Genomic DNA, 25,209 nt, shown 5'->3' on the forward strand with positions numbered 1-25,209 from the left:
ACAAAGCAGTGTCACTCCCCAGCCAAACCCAACTGTACTGCTAAACCACCCACTTTAACCATGATAACAGCATTTTAAGTAAACGTAACCACTTCCCTGAAAGAGCTTTCTGTTGGCCTTGACAAAGTCCCAAATGCTCTGAACTGCAGGGTCCACAGCTATAGAAAGGGATACATATCTTATAAGGATTTCAGTGAAGCACATGAAACTAAAAACTACAGTAGCAACGAACATTTATTGCTGTGCTTACTATAGTAGATGTACTACAGTATATAAATTGTATTTACTGTAATCGGTGAAATGAATTTATCAGGATTATCCCATTTCTTAATTAGCAGTAAAAATTAAAAGCTAATCACAATATTAAAACGTAGAGTATAAAGACTTAACGATAAAAACTTCCAAAGCCACAAAACTGGATGTGTTAATAAATCAGCACAAATCTAGAAAGGATGCACTCAGGAAGTAATTACTTTTAATTTTCATCAGCTCATTTTAGCCTAGAAATTCTGCCCTTGCACCCACACTCCAATTTTTAAAGCTCATAATACCCCCAGCAAAAGTTCCCTGCCTTCATTACTACCATGTCACCAGTCTCCAAAAAAACCTAGAGAGATCTTTAAGTTACAAGTACTGGCAATGGTTTGGGGGCTTTTCCCCATATATATCTCTTCATTCCTTTTCCATCACTTCTGCCCGTGACCCCATTACTTTGTTCCTAAATTGATACCAAAGATTCCTGGCTTTCTTATTAACTCTAGCTTCTCCACCCCTATCTTTAAAGAATCCTAGAGAGGTCTGGGATTGGTGGCAAGAGACACTACAGAAGTTGAGGATGAGACAGAGGTCTGAGTGTGCTGAAGATCAGGACCAATAGCAAGACTTTAGACAAGTATACACCTCAACAGGGGGACCCCTAGCCCTCACCAACCCCACCTTCTCCACAAGCACTGGAGCCAGACGCATGCCCCGATCCCTTGCTCCACCCACAAGTGGGATTTCAGAGGATGCTTTTCTGGAGAAAGTAAAGCCCCTAGAAAAGACCTCTAGAGATTGATATTTGGTATTCCTCAATAGAAAAGTCAGTTCCATGCCAAATCACCCAGCTGTGAAATTCCACTGATTGGCTTTTTCGTTCCTCACTCTTGAACATGATTGTACAGCCAAAGATTATGGGACATTTAAGGAGAGCCTCCAAGAATGAAAGGAAGAGATCAAAACAAACACAAAAGAGGAACCCTGAGGAACCAGCAAACATAGGAAAGGAAAGAAAAATAAAAATGAAACTGATCATTGAATTTTTTTTAGAAACAACACCATAAGGTGAACTCTATTTTAAACCTTATAAAAGGCTTCACCATATCAGTTACAAACAAAATCAACATTTCTTCCATTTTACACCTTCACATGACAATGCACTATATAACAAGAGATATATTTTAAAGTTTTGTTCTGCATGCTGCTAACACATTTCACTAGCTTTTTCTTTAACCATTGGATTTTTAACAATATCAAAGCAAAAAGTCATATTCTAATGGACAGAATTAATTTTGGAAAGCCCTTGTAAAATCAGACTTAGTCTTGTTTATAAATATTCACACCCACCATATGCTGAAATGGAAAGCAAAATGAAAGACAACCACCTTGGCAGGAATGAATGCTTAAAGATTTTAATCGTAGCCCTCAGAACAAGCAAGCACTACCATTTGTTCTATTTCCTCCAAAAGACAAAAGTCAATTCCATCCTCAGTGATACAGTGGTAATACTACACAGAAACTCAGTATGAATTCACAATTCCACAGGAATCTGAAAATTACCAAGGCAATTTTCCTTTTGAGGATTACAAAGTCTACAGAGTTAGTAATAGTGAAATGGGCAGCCATAGCAGAGTTCTGAGCAGAGGAGAGATATAATTTGACTTATGTTTCAAAATTATCATTTGGACTGATGTGTGGGAACAACACATGGGACAAGGAATGAAGCAGGGAGACTAGTTAAAAGGTTATCACAGAATGGATGGACAGAGGGATAAACAGATGGGTAATATTTGAGAAAGCAAGCATGGTAAAATGTTAAGGGTGGAATCTATGTGTTGAGAATACAGCTATTTGTGTAAAATTCTTTCAACTTTGTTGCATATTTTATAATTTTCATGATAAAATGCTGGGAGAAAAAGGTTATTACAGTAATCCAGGTGATGATGGCTGGGACCAGGGCTGCAGAAGTAGGAGTAAGTGGTCTGTGCAGCCTGTGCAGCCCGCCACTGCCAGATTCTGAATATATGTTGGAGATAGTACCAAGAAGTCTTCCTGACTGATTAGATGTCATATGCCATAGGAGAAAGAGAAGAATAAAAAATAACTTGTAACTAATAAATTATTGACGTAAACAACAGGAAGGATGGAGAAGCCATGAATTGAGCCAGAGAAGGCTGCAGGTGGAGCAGGTTTGAGGGCAAAGCAGGAGTCCAGGTTTGACATTTCAGATGTACATCATACATCAGTTCTGAAGCCAGGTAACTTGTGCATACTCCACTTTTTTTCAAAGTAAATGCTTCATGTCCCGTGGGAAACAAAGCCAACAGGATCAAGTCAGAACCAGGAGGATGGAGTTTGGCAAGGCAATAAGATAGGAACAAGCCACTAGGAAAAAATATTTAAGTGCTGTAATTTAAAAGATCAATAAAAGAGTTAGAAAATAAAATAAGGACATCTGCCATAAACAAAAGGGAGAAAAACAGAAAAGAAATATAAAACTTAAAGGCCAATCCAGTGGATCTAACATCCAAATGAGAAAACAGAGGGAGGAAATTATCAAAGAATTAATACAGTGGCTAGAGAAGTTGGCGGAAGAGCAGGACACGGAGCTCACCTTCCTCCCCAGAGATACATCAGAAATACATCTACACGTGGAACAACTCCTACAGAACACCCACTGAACGCTGGCAGAAGACCTCAGACCTCCCAAAAGGCAAGAAACTCCCCACGTACCTGGGTAGGGCAGAAGAAAAAACAGAGACAAAAGAATAGGGACGGGACCTGCACCAGTGGGAGGGAACTGTGAAGGAGGAAAGGTTTCCACACAGTAGAAGCCCCTCCGCGGTTAGAGACTGCAGGTGGCGGAGGGGGGAAGCTTTGGTGTCACGGAGGAGAGCGCAGCAACGGGTGCGCAGGGCAAAGCGGCGAGATTTCCGCACAGAGGATCGGTGCTGACCAGCACTCACCAGGCCGAGAGGCTCGTCTGCTCACCTGCCGGGGCGCGCGGGGGTTGGGAGCTGAGGCTCGGGCCTCGGTCGGAGCGCAGGAAGAGGACTGGGGTTGGCGGTGTGAACACAGCCTGCAGGGGGTTAGTGCACCACGGTTAGCCACGAGGGAGTCCGGCGAAAAGTCTGGAGCTGCCGAAGAGGCAAGAGACTTTTTCTTGCCTCTTTGTTTCCTGCTGAGCAAGGAGAGGGGATTAAGAGCGCTGCTTAAAGGAGCTCCAGAGACGGGCGCAAGCCGCGTCTAACACGGACCCCAGAGATGGGCATGAGATAGTAAGGCTGCTGCTGCCGCCACCAAGAAGCCTGTGTGCGAGCACAGGTCATTCTACACACCTCCCCTCCCGGGAGCCTGTGCAGCCCGCCACTGCCAGGGTCCCGTGATCTAGGGACAACGTCCCCGGGAGAACGCACGGCGCGTCTCACGCTGGAGCAACGTCACACCGGCCTCTGCCGATGCAGGCTCGCCCCGCATCCCTACCCCTCACTCTCCCCGGCCTGCGTGAGCCAGAGCCCCCGAATCAGCTGCTCCTTTAACCCCGTCCTGACAGAAAAACAGACGACCTCAGAGGACCTACACGCAGAGGCAGGGCCAAATCCAAAGCTGAACCCCGGAAGCTGTGTGAACAAAGAAGACAAAGGGAAATCTCTCCCAGCAGCCTCAGGAGCAGCAGATTAAACCTCCACAGTCAACTTGATGTACCTGCATCTGTGGAATACCTGAATAGACAACGAATCATCCCAAACTGAGGAGGTGGACTTTGGGAACAAGATATATTATTTTTGCCCTTTTCCTCTTTTTGTGAGTGTGTATGTATATGCTTCTGTGTGAGACTTTGGCTGTATAGCTTTGCTTTCACCATTTGTCCTAGGGCTATAACCGTCCAGTTTTTTGTGTTTTTTTTTTTTTACGTAAAATAATTTTTTTTATTTTAATAATTTTATTTTATCTTACTTTATTTTATTTTATCCTCTTTCTTTCTTTCTATTTTTTCTCCCTTTTATTCTGAGCTATGTGGAGGACAGGCTCTTGGTGCTCCAGCCAGGCGTCAGGGCTGTGCTACTGATGTGGGAGAGTCAGCTTCAGGACACTGGTCCACAAGAGACCTCCCAGCTCCATGTAATATCAAACAGTGAAAATCTCCCAGAGATCTCCATCTCAACACCAAGACCCAGATTCACTCAACAACCAGCAAGTTACAGTGCTGGACACCCCATGCCAAACAACTAGCAAGACAGGAACACAACCCCACCCATTAGCAGAGAGGCTGCCTAAAATCATAATAAGGCCACAGACACCCCAAAACACACCACCAGATGTGGACCTGCCCACCAGAAAGACAAGATCGAGCCACGTCCACCAGAACACAGGCACTAGTCCCCTCCACCAGCAAGCCTACACAACCCACTGAACCAACCTTAGCCACTGGGGACAGACACCAAAAACAACGGGAACTATGAACCTGCAGCCTGCGAAAAGGAGACCCCAAACACAGTAAGATAAGCAAAATGAAAAGACAGAAAAACACACAGTAGATAAAGAAGCAAAGTAACAACCCACCAGACCTAACAAATGAAGAGGAAATAGGCAGTCTACCTGAAAAAGAATTCAGAGTAATGATAGGAAAGATATCTAAAATCTTGAAAATAGAATGGAGAAAATGCAAGAACCATTTAACAAGGACCTACAAGAACTAAAGAGGAAACAAGCAACGATGAACAACACAATAAATGAAATTAAAAATTCTCTAGAAGGGATCAATTGCAGAATAACTGAGGCAGAAGAACGGATAAGTGACCTGGAAGATAAAATAGTGGAAATAACTACTGCAGAGCAGAATAAAGAAAAAAGAATGAAAAGAACTGAGGACAGTCTCAGAGACCTCTGGGACAACATTAAACGCACCAACATTCGAATTATAGGGGTTCCAGAAGAAGAAGAAAAAAAGAAAGGGACTGAGAGAATACTTGAAGAGATTATAGTTGAAAACTTCCCTAATATGGGAAAGGAAATAGTTAATCAAGTCCAGGAAGCACAGAGAGCCGCATACAAGATAAGTCCAAGGAGAAACACACCAAGACACATATTAATCAAACTGTCAAAAATTAAATACAAAGAAAACATATTAAAAGCAGCAAGGGAAAAACAACAAATAATACACAAGGGAATCCCCATAAGGTTAACAGCTGATCTTTCAGCAGAAACTCTGCAAGCCAGAAGGGACTGGCAGGACATATTTAAAGTGATGAAGGAGAAAAAACTGCAACCAAGACTACTCTACCCAGCAAGGATCTCATTCAGATTTGATGGAGAAATTAAAACCTTTACAGACAAGCAAAAGCTGAGAGAGTTCAGCACCACCAAACCAGCTTTACAACAAATGCTAAAGGAACTTCTCTAGGCAAGAAACACAAGAGAAGGAAAAGACCTACAATAACAAACCCAAAACAATTAAGAAAATGGGAACAGGAACATACATATCAATAATTACCTTAAATGTAGATGGATTAAATGCTCCAACCAAAAGACACAGACTGGCTGAATGGATACAAAAACAAGACCCGTATATATGCTGTCTACAAGAGACCCACTTCAGACCTAGGGTCACATACAGACTGAAAGTGAGGGGATGAAAAAAGATATATCATGCAAATGGAAATCAGAAGAAAGCTGGAGTAGCAAATCTCATATCAGACAAAATAGACATTAAAATAAAAACTATTTATTACAAGAGACAAAGAGGACACTACATAATGATCAAGAGATCGATCCAAGAAGAAGATATAACAATTGGAAATATTAATGCACCCAGCATAGGAGCACCTCAATACATAAGGCAAATACTAACAGCCATAAAATGGGAAATCGACAGTAACACAACTATAGTAGGGGATTTTAACAACGCACTTTCACCAATGGACAGATCATCCAAACTGAAAATAAATAAGGAAACACAAGCTTTAAATGATACATTAAACAAGATGGACTTAATTGATATTTATAGGACATTCCATCCAAAAACATCAGAATACACATTTTTCTCAACTGCTCCTGGAACATCTTCCAGGATAGATCATATCTTGGGTCACAAATCTAGCGTTGGTAAATTTAAGAAAACTGAAATCCTATCAAGTATCTTTTCCAAACACAACGCTATGAGACTAGATATCAATTACAGGAAAAGATCGGTAAAATATACTAACACATGGAGGCTAAACAATACACTACTTAATAACGAAGTGATCACTGAAGAAATTAAAGAGGAAATAAAAAAATACCTAGAAACAAATGACAATGGAGACACGACGACCCAAAACCTATGGGATGCAGCAAAAGCTGTTCTAAGACGGAAGTTTATACGAATAAAATCCTACCTTAAGAAACAGGAAACAACTCAAATAAACAACCTAACCTTGCACCTAAAGCAATGAGAGAAAGAAGAACAAAAAAACCCCAAAGTTAGCAATGTCGTACTTTTCACAGAACTAGGACAAAAAATTTCACAATTTGTATGGAAACACAGAAGACCCCAAATAGCCAAAGCAATGTTGATAAATAAAAATGGAGCTGGAGGAATCAGGCTCCCTGGCTTCAGACTATACTACACAGCTACAGTAATCAAGACAGTATGGTACTGGCACAAAAACAGAAATATAGATCAATGGAACAGGATAGAAAGCCCAGATAAATTATACTCCAATAAAGTTGTTAAAAAAAGAATTAATACAAGATTTTCTAGAGTTGAAGGGCGAACATAAGAGCACAATGAGTGCCCAATACCCTCGGCAAAACACATGGTTACAAAATTTCAGAATAGCAAGAATAAAGAATCTCCCAGAGGACAGAAAGCAAACCAGACACCAAGGAACAAGAATTAGAATAGCATTAGACTTCTGTATTAGCCATACTGGACAACAGAAGACAGTGAGGAATATCTTTCAAGTTCTGGGAAAACAACCTAAGAGCTAAAACTATAAAACTCTTAGAAAAAAACATAGGACAAAAGCTTCATGACATTGGATTTGGCAATGATTTCTTGGATATAACTCCAAAAGCACAAACAACAAAAGAAAAAATAAATTGAACTACAGTAAAATTTAAAACTTCTGTTCATCAAAGGACACATTCAACAGAGTGAAAGGCAACCCATGGAGTGGGAGAAAATATTTACAAATAATGTATCTGATAAGAAGTTAATATCCATAATACATAAAGAACTCCCACAATTCAACAACAACAAAATGAACAACCCAGTTAAAAATGGGCACAGGACTTAAGCTCAGTACCATTAATCATAATGGAAATGCAAATCGAAACAACAGTGAGATAGTACCCCAAACCCATTAAGATGGTTACTATTAAAAAAAAACAGAAAATAATGTAGAGAAATTGTAAAACTTTCACACCATTGGCGGCAATGTAAAAATGGTATAGCTGCTATGGAAAAGACTATGGCAGTTCTTTAAAAATTAAAAATAGAATTACCATATGATGATCCAGCAATTCCACTTCTGGGTACATACACAAAAGAATTGAAAGCAGAGTCTCAAAGAGATTATTATATACCTATATTCATAGTAGCATTGCTCACAATAGCCAAAAGGTGGAAGCAACCCGAGTGTTCATCCATGGATGAATGGATAAACAAACTGTGGCATGTATATACAATAGAATATTATTCAGTTTTAAGAAAGAAGGAAATTCTGACACATAGTACAACACGGCTGCAACTTGAGGACACCATGCTTAATGAAATAAGCCAGTCACAAAAAGACAAATACTGATGATTCCACTTACATGAGGTACCTACAGTATTCATATTCATAGATACATAAATAGAATGGTGGTTGCCAGGGGTGAGGGAGGGTGTGTGGGACATTAATTGTTTTAATTAACTTTGAATTAAATTAACCCATTGTTTAATGAGTAGAGTTCAGTTTTGCAAGATGAAAAGAGTTCTGGAGATGGATGGTGGTAATGGTTGTTACACAACAATGTGAATGTACTTAATACCACCAAACTTTACACTTAAAAATAGTTAAATTGGTAAATTTTATGTTATGTGTATTACTACAATTTTTTAAAACTGAGATAGAAAATTATTTTCAACCTATAGTCTATATCCACCTAAAGAATTAATCAAGTGTTCGGGTAGAAAATAGTCATTTCTTGACATGCAAGTCTCCAAAAAATTTATGTCCTATGCTCCCACTCTTAGAAAGCTACTGGAAAAGTTACTCCAAAAAAGTAAGACTAAAACAAGAAAGAGGTTGGGAAGTAGTCCAACAAAATTGAAAACTAAACTAAACATGAGAAAAACGGGGACTAGACATTGAACACAGGAAAACGAAAGGAGAAGTTTCCAGGATGGCCGCCATGCAGCAGGTCAGAGCAGGAAAAAGTAGGGCTCTGGGAGAGAGGTCCAGGGTGGGAGCCGCGGGGAGGATGAAATAGAAAGAGGGGATGTGAAGACAGGAAGAGGTGAACAGACAGAATGAAGGAGCACACAGACTGGTGTCTGAGGGAAACTGAAGAACCATCACAGTGAGCGTACTTTGGATGTTAAGCTAGAAGAACTGGAGGCTGATGTCAGAGGGTATTTAAATTAGTGATTTTGAAGATGGTGTAGCTCCTGGCAAGACAAAGTTCCAATCTGGGGGTCTGAGAAACTTAAAAAAAAAAACTCCTACCTCCATTCATTCCACAAAGAATTTGTGATTTGCACATGTTCACCATTCTTCTAAGTGGAAATGCTGAGAAGTTTGGGAGAGAAGGATCGAGGGAGTGCTCATCAGATGACGTCATTTTTCTCAGGAAAATAAGAAGTCAGATCATGTCTTAGGTGTGAGGAAGCTAGGGTAGGGTAGGGTCCTTGAGAAATGAAAGGTTCTTGGAACAGGTCCTAGTCGAGAACCTGAGCAAACCAAGCAGAAAGACATACAAGGAGTTGGAAGGCATTGAAGGTACACAAAGACTGAATCAGCACTGGCTGCAAATGGACCCAAAGAGTATTTTGGGTGCAAGGATCTCCCAGGATGACCCAGGATGTGACTGATGCTCAGGTAGGAGTAGCAACAGCTGGTGACTTAATAAATTTCTACCAACTAAAAAATGTTCTAAAATTGCTCATGGACACAAGGACTTATGTTCAAGAATGTTCATGGAAGAACTATACATAGCAGAAAAAGAGGAAACAGCCGAATCCCATCAGTAGGAAAATGCATAAACTGTAGTTGAGTCATGCGAGGGAAGATCCACGGCTAAAATGAATGACCAGTATCAGAAAGGTTAAATATCAAAACTAAAATGTTCAGGGGTGGAGGGCAGAGCAAGTCCAAAAGGATTGATACACTATGAAGTCATTTATGTACTTTATGTAAATTTTAAACACACACATACATATATGGTAAAAGAACAGAAACATGCGTGGGAGTGATACCCACAACTTCAGGGTAGAGGGCAAAGGAGTGGGAGGGTGGGACTTCAGCTCTATAGCTAACGTTTCATTCTTCTAAAAAGTTAACATCTAGGACTTCACTGGTGGCACAGTGGTTAAGAATCCACCTGCCAATGCAGGGGACACGGGTTCGAGCCCTGGTCCGGGAAGATTCCACATGCTGTGGAGCAACTAAGCCCATGCACCACAACTACTGAGCCTGCGCTCTAGAGCCCGTGAGCCACAACTACTGAAGCCCACATGCCTAGAGCCCGTGCTCTGCAACAAGAGAAGCCACTGCAATGAGAAGCCCACGCACCGCAACGAAGAGTAGCCCCCACTCACCACAACTACAGAAAGCCTATGTGCAGCAATGAAGACCCAACGCAGCCAAAAACAAATTAATTTTTTAAAAAAGTTAACAGCCAAGTAGGATTATACTACAGACGTTAGAAATAGTCATCCTTTTTTTCCAGACCGAACTTCTAATTATTTTATTGAACAGCACATTAAATGATTCTCTGAAACAGGTAACTTAACTGATTTCCTCTTCCCAGATCATTTTACATTTGCAGATTTTAAACTATTTTACCATCTGTTGACCCATTATGAATCAAACGTTATTAATAAAGTTTATGGTAAGTGGCAAATATGATATTTAAAAAAACATCATTAAGAAATTCCATTCTTAACATTTTTAAATTGTAATAGAATTCTACTTAGGTTAGAGAGGAGAGATGAAATGGTTGAAAGAACCCTAGACTTAAGAGTCTGAAGAATCTGGCCTTGATCCCAGCTCTGCCACTGACCTCAAAGCCCTGGATAATCATCAGCCTCTGCAAGGTCCCGTTTCTTCATCTGTGAAATGATTTTGTCTGAGCCAACTCACACTTTCAGGTTCTTGCCAAAGAATCTAACCCGAACTTCTCTGCTGTGCATTTAAAAGCACTGGATTACAAGCAATAATATTCCTGGAGGAACGCCTGAAAGACTGAACGTCCACCCATTCCTGGATGTGGTCTTTGGATCCTTTCCAGCCATCAGGGAGCTGTGAACCTGAACTGCATTGTTTTATCCCCCTAGAGAACTGCTTTTATTAAAACGTATTCTGGCATAATCCCATAAACCTTACCAAGCAGGATATTATAGGAAACAGTCAAGAGAGACCTACCATTGTACTTCTTACACAGGAGTTCAGGAAGACACTCTGTAAGCCACATAGTGTTCCTTTTATGAGAACAAGCTGTGGAAAATTCTCAGGTCTCAGTACCAAGAAAAATTGTGATCCTGAGCATTTATTCTTTTAATCTAATGACAATGTTATTTTTATAAACAAAGTTTCCCTCTCTTTATTTTGGCTGGTATAGCCTGGATCTAGCAACTACAAATGACTTTATGGAAAACAAGGTGCTATCCCACCGGCTTTATGCATCTACTCTTATTTTTCCTTCACTGCAATATCCTCATCTATTTTTCTATTCAACTGAATTTTATGTTTCTATGCAAACTAACTCAAAATTTCTCTACAATAAAGGAGGGTACAAATAAGTGAGTTAAACAAACTCGGACTTTCAGTAGGACAAGATGAGATAACATGTAGCATGCTGAAAATTACAAAATGAGATACAAATGCAAGTTGTTCTCCATTGGTGAGAAAGAAAAATTTATTAGTGGAAGATGAAATTTATGTGCTTTCAGTAAGTGAGATCTTTTTAATATTTTTCAATGTCAAGTCGCTTGAAGACATCCAGATTCCAGTTCTAAGCTCTAGGAAGAGATCTAATTTATAGACAACATGGTGAAGCATCCCTAAAACACTATGAATGACTTTGTGACTTACTCTATCATTTCTGCCAGGTTCTGTTTGTTCCTGTCCCATCTTCTTGAACTAAGTGCATGTCCCCTGTAGCCTCATTCCCATGGAGACCCTGAATCAATGGGGAGTCTTGCCTGGAAGCAATGGATTAACAATGCCTCTAGTGGGAGGTAGAACAGGCAGAGGGTGGGTGAGGAAGTACTAAAGGGCATAAATTGGCTTGCTATTATTCATAAGAAAAACATATTCCTAAGAATTCTTTGCACTCAATATATTTTTTCAATGATTATACTCTTGGTGAATATATTCTTACTCTGCCTCTCCCTCATGTCCCCACTCCCTGCCCATCAATCTCCTCTCTCTTGAAGATCAGCAGTCCAGGCTCTGCGGGGTATTTTTCTCTCTCCCTGTCCAAGTCTGCTCCCATTACAACAGGGCAAACAAAAACTGAAGGTTCCATAAAATGCCAGCATATAAAAATGAAAAGAGGACACCTTAAACATCACCTACATCTTCAAAAAGCTGTTAAAACAATTGTATATGAATTGTTTACATTTTCCAAACAGTGAAAAGAAACAAGCAATTAGGTAGGTCCACTTGCCATTCAGGAAACTGGCTTTAGGTGGATTGGCTTTCTTCCCCAAGAAGTAGCTGTGTGACTAACAGATCACTTATTCTGGTCCTGACTCCAGGAATAACTTCAGCCCTGCACCCAGCCAGACCAGCTAGGGCCCTGACTCCCATCGATCACCTAATTCTTGTTAGCCTCTTCCCAGCATTTCACGCTGGAGTAATCTGCAAGCATTCTAGGATCACAGTAGAGGCTGTAGGTCCTGAATGTCAACTTGAAATGCCTGCTAACATGGAGAAACCCAATCCTCACAAGTTCCACCACTGAGCCTACCTGTCCTTTTGGAGCAGATCCTTTGGCCCTGGGTCTTCTTGAGACTCTGGATTGTGAGCTCTGACAAGGGACTATGTTTGGTTCACTGTTGTATCTTTATCATCTAGCACAGGATGTGGCACAGAGTAGGTACATAATAAATGTTTGAGGAAAGAGTAAAAGAGTGAACAAACTGGAGCAAAGTTATGGAGGACACTGTTTCTACAATTCTCAGCTCCCCTGTGGGAAACCCTCCATTCAATTTTTTTTTCTTTTTTTAACCATTTAATGCTAGGAAAATACTTCATTTCCTTGGAGACACAGGTTGGGTTTTCTTGTGGTTGTTTCTATATTATTTCTGCTCTTGCTTTCCCTTCTGAAAATAAGAACCATATAATAAGTGTTCCTTTTTTCACCTTGGATGTCCAGAAACACAGAGCTAACTCTGAGGTCAAATCGTAGCAATTATGTCAGTCGAAGTTATGCCTGTTTTTCCCTGGCCTATGTCTCATCTTTTGTTTTTACTTTTTATTGACATATAATACCTTTCTTATACATATTTGTTGCAGTCATCTTAAATCCTTTGTGAATAAAGTAAGGAATGAACAAATTAAAAAACTAAATAGGGCTTCCCTGGTGGCACAGTGGTTGAGAGTCCACCTGCCGATGCAGGGGACACAGGTTCGTGTCCCATCAGGCTTCAGTAGTTGTGGCACAGGGGCTTAGTAGTTGTGGCTCGCGGGCTCTAGAGCGCAGGCTCAGTAGTTGTGGCACACGGGCTTGCTCCACGACATGTGGGATCTTCCTGGACCAGGGATCGAACCCATGTCCCCTGGATTGGCATTCTTAACCACTGTGCCACCAGGGAAATCCCAGAAAGTATATTTAACAAGGATGCTTTTTTCTTTTTTTTCCGCAAAACAACTGAAATTATACTCATGGTACAAAAGTATTTAATAAGCACCACATTGGTACAGAAAAACACACAGCCTACAGCTAGCTCATTCTTTAAAACCAGAACAGCCAAGCGAAAAGTCAGTAGAGATTCTTATTTTTACTTGAAAAATAAAAATAAAAACAACAACAAAAAAACAACTAAGGTACACATTGGGAATTGAACTACTATAGTTTTTCTTTCTAGAGATGTGACATCCATGTTTTCTGGTCAGTAATGTTCTATCAAACATTGTAGTAAACGAGTGTACTAAAACCAAGCAGACAGATGACCAGTAAAGCTGTTTGTTATCTCCTACTGAGCTAGACCAGTGGAACACTATCTTGGTAGGATTATTTTGACAGCAAGAAGGAAGTGCCGAGCCCCTACCCCAACAGAAAACCTAAGGAGCTGTTTTACACAGAAAGCGTTTTAAGCAAACCTGCACAAACACTAACATGCTCTAAGAAAAGGAAACCTTTTAGACTACTTCCAGCATGCATTCATTGGTGCCCAGTAAAATAGGAACACCAACACAGAAAGCATTTTTGCTTTCCTAGCATCAACAGCTAAAAAGCACACAGCATATAATACTTTGATCTTGAAGTGAGTAATTATGGAAGTTCCAAGATTATATCCACTAGGTTAGCCTGAGTATTCATCTATAAAAATATGTTTTCAAAAACACGTAAACGAGAGTTATAGAAACAATGGGACTACATTGGGACCAGTAGAAGACAGTGAAGTGATACAAGGACTGTACATGTAAGACTAGGAATTGATTTTCACAAGTACCTTTTAGGTAAAGGACAACTCTCTAAATCGATTCCAACAGCCAAGACTAGCTGTGATAGTAGGAGTTTCAGAAATCTCGGGATAGGCAGCTAGCTTGAGTTAAACCCTAGATAAACACTCCTAGATAAAGCCCACTGAGGCTGCAGGACTGAAACTCTGACCCATATAAAAACCTGTGAGTGCACAAAAAGCCTGGTGGGACATGCAAGTCCTGCTGACCCAAGAGAGTTGGTGATGGTGGGCTCTTCCAACATGGACACACCAACATGTATGCTGGGGCAGTGCCCCCCAGGTGGAATGCTGGATTTGGGCTTGACGCAAGAGCCAGACTCAGAAGCTCCTGAGACAGATGTCTTCTCAGGGAGGAGTACTAGGGTTACTGAAGACAAGAACATGTCCCAGGAAGGTCAGGTAATTTTCTTCTGACCCATCAATACTTAACATTAACAAAGAGTTGCAGAACAGAATCTGTCATTCCAAAATGTATTCTGACATCACTAGCCAAGCCTCTCCCAGTCTACTGGGCTGGTGATGTCTAGAAAGATCCCATTACCCAGAGGTGGGACCTAGGGCCGCAGATGTTCTGTCATAATACTTTGATCTTGAAGTGAGTAATCATGGAAGTTCCAAGATTATATCCACTAGGTTAGCCTGAGTATTCATCTATAAAAATATGTTTTCAAAAACACGTAAACGAGAGCTATAGAAACAATGGGACTACATCGGGACCAGTAGAAGACAGTGAAGTGATACAAGGACTGTACATGTAAGACTAGGAATTGATTTTCACAAGTACCTTTTAGGTAAAGGACAACTCTCTAAATTGATTCCAACAGCCAAGACTAGCTGTGATAGTAGGAGTCATAGTCATAGTCTAGCTGTCACAGAAGATGATTTGCACAATGAAGTCATCACTAAACCGCTGCTTAAGTCCAGTCCCCCGCCTTCTTTTTCTGCTCGACAGTCCAGAAACATTTCTTTGAAAGCCAGAAAATCTGTAAACGTGAGCAGCACGTCAAAAATGTCACCGGCCACTTCATCTTTATGGTGCTGTAGAGTTGTAGTGAAAGCCGCCATGTTAAATCCAGGAATCCGCTCCAACAAGCTGTTCTATATACTTTTCAACCAAAGAAATATATTCATTAAAAATAGGTGTGTAGGTGAGCTTATTCTCTTCTGTGTCTTCAAACTCCTGGTAGTACTTGTCCATGAAATTCCTCTGTAATAACTGGAACTCATCATCCATGATAATGTCCTCTAAATATCTAACCACAGCATCAAATTCTGCATCAGAGGCGGAAGAGATGGACTGCGCGAAGCTCTCTTCCTCTAGGGCATCCATCACCGCCGCCGCTTCCACAGCGCACGGGGGAGTGGGCCCGCTGGCCTTCTACCCGGCCCGAGGGCCGGGCGCAACCTCCGCTCTGCTCCGCAGAGCCCCAACTTTCATCGGGAAGGCCTCGCAGCCGAGGCCTCAGCCGGCTCACAGCCCAGCTGGGTAGCGCCTGCGAACGACGCCCCGGCCTCAGGCTCCCGGGCTGCTGCCACGCACGGCCGGGCCTCCAAGCCCTGCCACGCCTCCGACAAGGATGCTTTTTAATACACACACAAATAAAAATAATTTTGAAATTCAGGTGTTCCCAAGTCACGGGGTAATTTTTAAAAGTTACAATTTCCTCTTTGATATCTCCATTTGAACTGCTCCCCTTCCTTCCACTTTTTTTTTAAAATAAATTTATTTTATTTTTTTATTTTTGGCTGTGTTGGGTCTTCGCTGCTGTGCACGGGCTTTCTCTAGTTGCGGCGAGTGGGGGCTACTCTTCGTTGCAGTGCGCGGGCTTCTCATTGCAGTGGCTTCTCACTGCGGAGCATGGGCTCTAGGCGCCCGGGCTTCAGTAGTTGCGGCACGCAGGCTCAGTAGTTGTGGCTCACGGGCTTAGTTGCTCCGCGGCATGTGGGATCTTCCCAGACCAGGGATCAAACCCATGTCCCCTGCATTGGCAGGCGGATTCTCAACCACTGCGCCACCAGGGAAGCCCCTCCTTCCACTTTTGACAAGATTTTTTTTCTCCCCAAATGGCCAGAATCCTTGGCCACAAAAAAACTGAATTGCCCTCAAATGTCTTCCTAGACGTATTTTCAGGTAAAATGCCTATTTCTATTTATAATGATTTTTTCTCTTGGATTTTTAAGGCTTCAGAGGAGTTGTGGTCCCAAACTATTCTGGAGGAAAGAAGGGATGGAGAAGTTGGGGGAATTCTATTAAATTTACAAAGCTGAACTAGTCCTACTGAGCTGTGGCCAAAATGGCTGCATAGTCACTGGCAAAATCCTGAAATGACCGAAACGTTTGGGAAAATATGTGCAGGATCTCACTGTGATTACAACAGTATTTTTGTCAAGTGTTTCAAGTAACATAACTGTACATGCATTTTTACACATTTCTATTGGGTAGCATTTCCCCACTGATGAAAGATTTGTTGTCTTCAAAATTCCAAACACTGGTATCTCCAAGATATTTAAAATAAATATTTCCAAATTTGAAATGTTTGTGAGCAAATACAACAGCCAGAAATACGTTGCCTGTTAAGATTTGTTTCTGAAATGTATTATTTATTTAGAAAAATATCTGCCAATTTTAGTGGCAGCTGCAGAAATGTTTTCACACTCAGAAATTAATTTGCTATTAAAAATGGGAAAAGGAAGAGTGATTTGCTTTTCCCATTTGGCCTGCGCTACTACAACCAACCCAAATTACACACGTCTTCATCAACAGATGCACCAGCTGCTGTTTGGCCAGGTACCCATTCTTTCTCTTTAACTGTGTTCTTACAGAGGAAATTAACAAAATTAACCTTTTTCAGATAAGGGTCCATTTTGTCTTATAATGACCAAGTCCCACTACAGCCCTCAATCACACATATATGATTGCTAAGTTTCTTGCTTAACTTAGAAGTTTTCTGACCAAATTTTATTCTACTACTCAAGCTTAAGTTAAATATTATACAAACATGAACTAAATTCATGTAGAGTTGAGCATTCTACATGAGACCATATTAATTCATCCATTGAACAAATATCCACTGGGTGCTTACTACTTGCCAGGCACTGTATCAGTTACTAAGGATGTAAAGATGAGTAAGTGGGAAAGGTTTTCCAGAGACAGGAACAGTGTGCTCCGGATGCATAAATGACAGCAGTCACTAATTGCCTAGGAGAATCTAAAAAAGCAAGGCTTGTCCTAACAGGCTTAATGGAAAAGGAGCAGTTTTTACCTTCCCACCCTCAAGATTTTCCTGGTAAAGCAGGTAGGACCTGGCAAATGTAGACTGGTGGATGAGGAAGCTTGCCAGGACAAGTGAATCTAGTCAAATTACATATCATTAATAAGTGCAAAAATAAGTTTGTTCCTCCAATCCACCACCACAACAGAGCCAAGGGTTAAGAAATGGATTAAATGGAAGAAAATATTTACAAATAATGCAATCAACAAGGGATTAATCTCCAAAATATACAAACAACTCATACAACTCAACAACAACAACAAAAAAAACCCAATAGAAAAATGGGCAGAAGACCTAAATAGACATTTCTCCAAAGAAGACATACAGACGGCCAAAAAACACATGAAAAGATGCTCAACATCGCTAATTATTAGAGAAATGCAAATCAAAATCACAATTAGGTATCATCTCACACCGGTCAGAATGGTCATCATCAAAAAGTCTCCAAACGATAAATGCTGGAGAGGGTGTGGAGAAAAGGGAACCCTCTTGCACTGTTGGTGGGATTGTAAATTGGTACAGCCACTATGGAGAACAGTACTACGGAGGTTCCTTAAGAAACTAAAAATAGAGCTACCATATGACCCAGCAATCCCACTGCTGGGCATATATCTGGAGAAAACCATAATTCGAAAAGATACACGCACCCCAATGTTCACTGCAGCACTATTTACAATAGCCAAGACATGGAAGCAACCTAAATGTCCATCGACAGAGGAATGGATAAAGAATATGTGATACAATATAATATTACTCAGCCATAAAAAAAGAATGAAATAATGCCATTTGCAGCAATACAGATGGACCTAGAGATTATCATACTAAATGAAGTAAATCAAACATCAAGTGATATCACTGATACGTGGAGTCAAAAAAAAAAGATACAAATGAATTTATTTCCAAAACAGAAACAGACTCACAGATTTAGAAAACAAATTTATAGTTACCAAAGGGGAAAGTTGGCGAGGAGTAACAGATTAGGAGGTTGGGATTAACATATACATACTACTATATATAAAATAGATAACAACAAGCACTTACGTACAGCACAGGGAAATCTACTCAGTATTCTGTAATAACCTATATGGGAAAATAATCTGAAAAAGAATAGATATACGTATATGTATAACTGAATCACTTTGCTGTACACCTGGAACTAACACAACATTGTAAATCAACTATACTCCAATATAAAGTAAAAGTTAAGCAAGTAAAAAATAAAAAGAATGTGGTTATAATTACAAAAAAAAGAAGAAATGGATTCAAGTATTTTTAGGGGGTGAAAGAAATCTTTGAAATCTAAATTATGTATACTGGATAAAAAGTCAAACTATAGCTCAAATTTATTTTCTACAAAATGGAATATACAATTCATTTGCTTTTACGAGGGTTTTTTGGTACTATAAATGTGTGTATTAAAGTAACTTTTTAATGTTACAGAAAACTAAAAAATGATAAAAATCTATCCACAGCCCCACCACCCAAATATCACCACTCCTAATAGTTTGGTGAATTTTTAGACTACTTTTATCTCTAACATAGGTTTTTTAATTTTGTTTTTATAGTGTTGTAATTATACCACAAAATTTTTCTTGATTCTGCTAAATATTAAGCATCAGTATTTCCATGTTATTAGTCTCCATAAACATCATTTTAATGCCTACATTGTATTTTTTAAATAAACTTATTTATTTATTTTTGGCTGTGTTGGGTCTTTATTGCTGCACGCGGCTTTCTCTAGTTGCAGTGAGCGGGGGCTACTCTTCTCTGCAGCGCGCAGGCTCCTCATTGCGGTGGCTTCTCGTTGCAGAGCACGGGCTCTAGGAACAAGCGTTTCAGTAGTTGTGGCACGCAGGCTCAGTAGTTGTGGCTCATAGGCTCTAGAGCGGAGGCTCAGTAGTTGTGGCACACAGGCTTAGTTGCTCCACGGTATGTGGGTTCTTCCCAGACCAGGGCTCGAACCCATGTCCCCTGCACTGGCAGGTGGATTCTTAACCACTGCACCATCAGGGAAGTCCCACCTACATTGTATTTTTTTTTTTTTTTTTGCACTGTGAGCAGGATATGATACATTGTATTTTGATGGTACATAAAAATTTGAATCAGAAAAGAACAGCAAGGATTAATCTCCTAAAACTTCTCAAGACCAGGGGGAAAAAAATGTTCTCTTATTGTTTAGCCTTCATTCATTTATTATTATCCAGTAGTTTACCCAGAACATATTAATGTACAGCTTGTATGCTTCAGGCACTATGCTGGGTGGTTAGCAAGATAATCAATAATCGGAAAAATGATCTCCAAGACAAGAGGGATACATAATCCCTCACCTTATTGGATTCCTGGCCATTGTTACCACTGTGCTTCAGCTCTGTTCTGTGCAGATTAGATCAAATAATTAAGTGAGTTATGCTATGAGACTAATTTCCAGGACAGGAATGGTGAATGGGCCACAATAAAAAGGACCCAGGCTTACCTGAGCTAGAACAGAAGCAAGTCTGACCTCAAGATCCCTGCCCATGGTGAGAGAAGGACCAACACACATGAGCGCTGGATGGCTATCAAGTAAAGGACAATGCTTCCCATGCAGGCTTGGAATACCCTAGCTACACTAAATCTAATCTGGGAAGCTGAACGGTCTTTGAGGAGGCAATGCCACGTCGCAGAATTATTCCTAGACTAGTGGTTTACAGACCTGAGTTCTGGTTCTCATTCTGGCCCAAGCACAGAGAATGCATTTAACATATCTGAACCATAATTTTCCCCATCCATAACATAAGGGTGGATCTAGACATTCTCTAAGAGCCCTTCCAGCTAAATAAATCTGTGATTTTATGAGGCTATAAAAAGCAGGACTCACAGTCCACAGAAGTACGAAGCCCAGCCATCTTACCACTTTTAAAGCATTATTTCAAACAACAAGAATGAAGAAAAATCAGTTCCTTGCTGCTCTAGAAGTTACGTACCTTCCAGTTCAATTACTGAGCTATTTTGAGTTGTGATCAATCCTCAGTCTGGCTGGCAATGCCGACAAGGCCAGGGCTGGGGTTTGAGCCTCTGGATCGTCTGGGAGGACAATCTGCTGTGTTCTCGAATGTGGCCACAAGATCAACACCTTCCCCATGGACCCACAGAGTGGGTGTGATGGATACAAATCTGCTTTTCTAATGCAAATGTTCAAAGTATCACCTTGATGACTGAAGTTCACACTCTCATTACATGACATTCTCTGACAGTATGGAAACTAGAGAATAAATTCTCTTTATTATTGAAAAATTATTTTCAATTTTTCTCAAAATGATTATTATTTCCATGTTATTAGGGTTAACTTTATAAATTCTTTAATAATTAGAGAATAATCCACACCATTTAAAAGACACAAAATTAATAAGACTACTACCCTGATAAGTATAAGATAGTCTGTCAAACAATTTAGATACATACCTACACAATATAAAATTGACACAAATACATCCAGTAAGTAAACAAACTTTGCACTTAATAATTGCCTTTGTGCCTAAAAATCACACAATATACTCTTAAACTCACTCCTATTCTACCTACCTCTTGAAATCAAAGTCTATCACTTGAAAAGAAAAAAAGGAACAAAATGTCATATAATAAACAAGTGGGCAACAGAGCATGCATTCCACCCTGCCTTACAGGAATTACAGTCTGTTAGTCTTATCAAAAAAATCATTACTCATCTGAAGATGACAAAGCCAAAAAGAAAAAAAAAAGTACCACATGGACACAGGGCGGGAAGGGAAGGGTGGGACGAACTGGGAGATTAGGATTGACATATACACACTACCACGTGTAAAATAGATAGCTAGTGGGAACATGCTTATAAAGCACTGGAAGCTCAGCTCGGTGCTCTGTGATAACCTAGATGGAGAGGGGGAGGTCAAAGAGGGAGGGGATATAGGTTTACTTATAGCTGATTCACTTCACTGTACAGCAGAAACTAACACAACATTGTAAAGCAATTTTACTGCAATTAAAAAAATAAAATAAAATAAAATTTTTAAAAAGTACCATCAGCTCTCAATGACCCAAGCACACATATTTCTTATGTTGCATTAGTCAGAGTCCCCTTCCTCAACCAAGGACATTAAACAGAGGTGATAAGTTTGTGTGTCTGCCTGTATGTACACCTTTGCAGGTAATGAGTCCACCCAACAGTACATTCGGAATCTTTTTCGAGACAGAGGCAGTGCGGGTGTTAAAGCTACTTTCACCCTGTGAAATGGCATCATTATCTGTCCGTGCTAGTACACATGGGGTTGGAGGGCTCAGTCACTAGAAAGCAGCAAGATCCCATGTTGATGGCGGGGAGGGGAGGTGGGTGGCCAAGTACAATTAAGAAAACAGCATCCATTCAACTAGCTTATTCTCGGAACATCTTCCCTCAGCTTCAATTAAGTGTTCAGTAAATGCAAGCTGAATATCTTGAATGAACACGCAGCCAACTGCATACTGAACACATAGCTAACGGCGCTACCTCCACGACTCACAGCTCAACATAGTCAAAGTAGAACAGGTGACTTCACTTCTGGCCATGAAGGAATTACAGTATCCACAGTCAACCTTCTTCTAGGAAAAAAAATTATTTTTAACAGGAAGCATTTTAAGAGTACAACAGGCAGTGTGGGAGGGTCATCCTTCTCAGAGGGAAACAAGCGAGGTGAGCCTCAGGATTGTCCGTGCTTTCTACCTGGAGACAACGCGCAGACCTCAGCGCTTCGAGGGAAACTTTCGCCAGATAGAACAGGGCAACCTCGCAGGGATCAGAATTCACAAAGGCTGAGATGGCCAAAGCAGAGAAGGAAGCAGGGCTGGGCAGAGGATGAGATGAGCTGCAAAGCGGGCTCCTGAACAGCCTCTCCCAACCCCACAGTGGGCTCAGGAGGCGAAATGGCCCTTCAGAGCTGTCCTGACTTGGTGTAGATGGTCCTCACACTTCCACTTCATCAGTCACTAGAGGTGGGGCCCCTGCATCCCCACCCGCCCCTGTGAAGGGGCGTAACACCGGGAGAGGTGGCTTGCTGCTGCTGGGGCGATCCCAGAAAGGCTGGCAGCCCTCCCAGAGGCTGGGAGACCTGGGCTGAGTTCTTAAGGTCATCAGTCTAGTGATCTTACTTCCCTGCTTAAAACACTTCAGAGGCTCCTCATCAACTGCACAGCATTCCAGGCTCTTCAAGATCTGGCACCTTCCTCCTTCTCTATCCCCATCTCCTGACCCAGGCTACAAACATGGCAAATGAATCCAAGCTCTCTTTAATGTCCCATGTTGTCTCTCACTTTTCTGTCTTTGCACATGGTGCTTCTCCTACCCAAGCTCCGGGGGAATGAGAAGGTCTGCCTTGTGCTCCCTATACACCCCATACGTCAAACTCAGCACAAATATTCCAACTGTCAGGTCCCTGTGTCTGAGACCCCATCCGATCCGTGAGCTTCTGGAGAGTACCACCTCCTTCTTTGTAGCCACAGCACCAAACACCAAGTCTGATGCAAAGTAGGACACTAAACAAATGTGCAAGGAGTCAATGGAGGGATGAAAGGATAGAACCATTAAGCATACTCACCAGGTACCTCCTACTGAAACTGTGCTAAGAGTCACTTCTCCCTTCTCCCCACAAGGCTGCTGTACCCCCATGTTCTCTAATCTTAGAAATTTTACCTGCATTGTGGTCTATGACAGGACCTATTTTCTCCTTTTTAATTTACCCTCAATATTCCGTCCTGTCTGATATGATCTAGGAGCGGGAAGATGCTCACACACTTCTCTTCTGGCCCCAACAACCCGGCCATGGCCCTTCTCTAAACTTTGAGCTTCATGGCTGTTGTTTGTTTGGTTTTTTTTAACATCTTTATTGGAGTATAATTGCTTTACAATGGTGTGTTCGTTTCTGCTTTACAACAAAGTGAATCAGTTATACATATACATATATCCCCATATCTCCTCCCTCTTGCGTCTCCCTCCCACCCTCCCTATCCCACTGCTCTAGGTGGTCACAGAGCACTGATTGATCTCCCTATGCTATGTGGCTGCTTCCCACTAGCTACCTATTTTACGTTTGGTAGTGTATATATGTCCATGCCACTCTCTCACTTTGTCCCAGCTTACCCTTCCTCCTCCCCGTATCCTCAAGTCCATTCTCTAGTAGGTCTGCGTCTTTATTCCCGTCTGCCCCTAGGTTCTTCTGACCACTTTTTTTCTTTTTTTTTTTTAGATTCCATATATATGTGTTAGCATGTGGTATTTGTTTTTCTCCTTCTGACTTACTTCACTCTGTATGACAGGCTCTAGGTTTCACGGCTGTTTTTCATCCCCTGGACCAGGGGACCCACCCCTCATCCACTAGGTCATCCACCACCACCCAATGCCCCTTCACAAAATTCTCTTCCTGATGCCACAATACACTTTTTCGCTTCAAAACAATTCACTAGCTTCTGCATTTTAAGCAACAAAAACAGTGCTACATTTATATTTCATCACAGAAAACATCAGGCTCTGGTCTAGGACAACTTTTCCCAAATTCAAAATATTCAATACCTCTGTAGGGAAGGGATATTTATCATCTAATATAAATTCCTTTTTTCTTTTTTTGTTGCATGTTCAACCTTTATTAACTGTCACTTCTTTATATCTAGAGTACAATGAAGCTTGCACTTACAATAATATAAAAGGACTCTGAGGCTTTGCAATGTCCTAAAAGCTTATGAAACTCAAAGAAAATTTCAGTTGTAGTCAAGATGTTTATAATGTTAATAGTCTAAGTCTCTGAAAATGAGCAATCTAAGTATGTTGGGTCCAGTTATGGCAGAAAACAGATAAAGTAGAAGATACAGATCTATATCCAAGAAGACCCACTCTAGACAAATTATATTAGCGCAAGTTTCAACTATGTTGATAAGTGCTATATATATATCCTAGAACGGCAGCAAACTATAGCTAATGCCTGACACACCTAAAGCTAAAAGGTTCCAACAATGAAAACATGCCTTTCCCATCTCAGTCCCCAGAAGGTACAAGTGAAAAATAAAACAAACACAATCGATTTAAGGAACAAATAAGAATATAAATACATACAAAAGCTAAGTAACCAGCCCTTGAATAATTTAAAGCTGATTATAATCTCTCCTATATCATACCTGCTCAAATATATTCTGCCCTTTTCTGTGTTTACTGAAACTGAATTTGGTTATACATAGATTATTATTATAAAATATAATAAAATCTCCGCAAAAAGCAAGACTCATTCCAAATATCAAAGGCCAAAAACTGCTCACAAAGATTCACATACAAATGAAACTCATGGAATGCAGATAATTCCTGAGGCTTGACTCATAAGGCTAAATATGGTTGAAAGGACAAGATCACAAGGAATATCTGCCCATAGTCAGTACAAAGTGTGCCTGTCCAAAACCACATTTACTCACTGCATTCGATTCAGTTTAAAAAAAAAATAGAAGGCTATATAAAAGAAATTATAATGAATGGGAATTGCGTTAAAAAATAACAACTGTTTCTTCTTTCTAAGCTTTCTGTTGTAATAGTAGAGTGAAGAAGCACATGCTTGATCTTAAATTTTAAAATATAAAAGAATAAAAGAGAACTGAAGCATATTTAACCAATAAATGACACCTAGTTCATGATAAAATAGAGTGCTTACTATGCATTAAGCATTTTACATAATACACTAAGTATTTATACATATTTCATTTAAGCACCGTAAAACATCTCTGACAGGGACACTAGAAATATTACCAATATTGGGGGAGTGAAGTGCCTTATCC

General features: G+C 40.5%; 1 protein-coding gene and 1 pseudogene across 1 annotated transcript in view; both read right to left on the reverse strand.

Moving 5' to 3' along the window:
• SYNE2 (spectrin repeat containing nuclear envelope protein 2) overlaps positions 1-25,209 on the reverse strand; it is a 311,661-nt gene that overhangs the window by 271,402 nt on the left and 15,050 nt on the right. The gene's annotated exons all lie outside the window — the stretch shown is intronic.
• LOC112403410 (ADP-ribosylation factor-like protein 2-binding protein pseudogene) lies at positions 14,993-15,479 on the reverse strand (annotated as a pseudogene).

Source organism: Neophocaena asiaeorientalis, unplaced genomic scaffold (assembly GCF_003031525.2).
Source record: "Neophocaena asiaeorientalis asiaeorientalis breed wild unplaced genomic scaffold, Neophocaena_asiaeorientalis_V1.1 scaffold140, whole genome shotgun sequence".
Classification (NCBI taxonomy): Eukaryota; Metazoa; Chordata; class Mammalia; order Artiodactyla; family Phocoenidae; genus Neophocaena; species Neophocaena asiaeorientalis.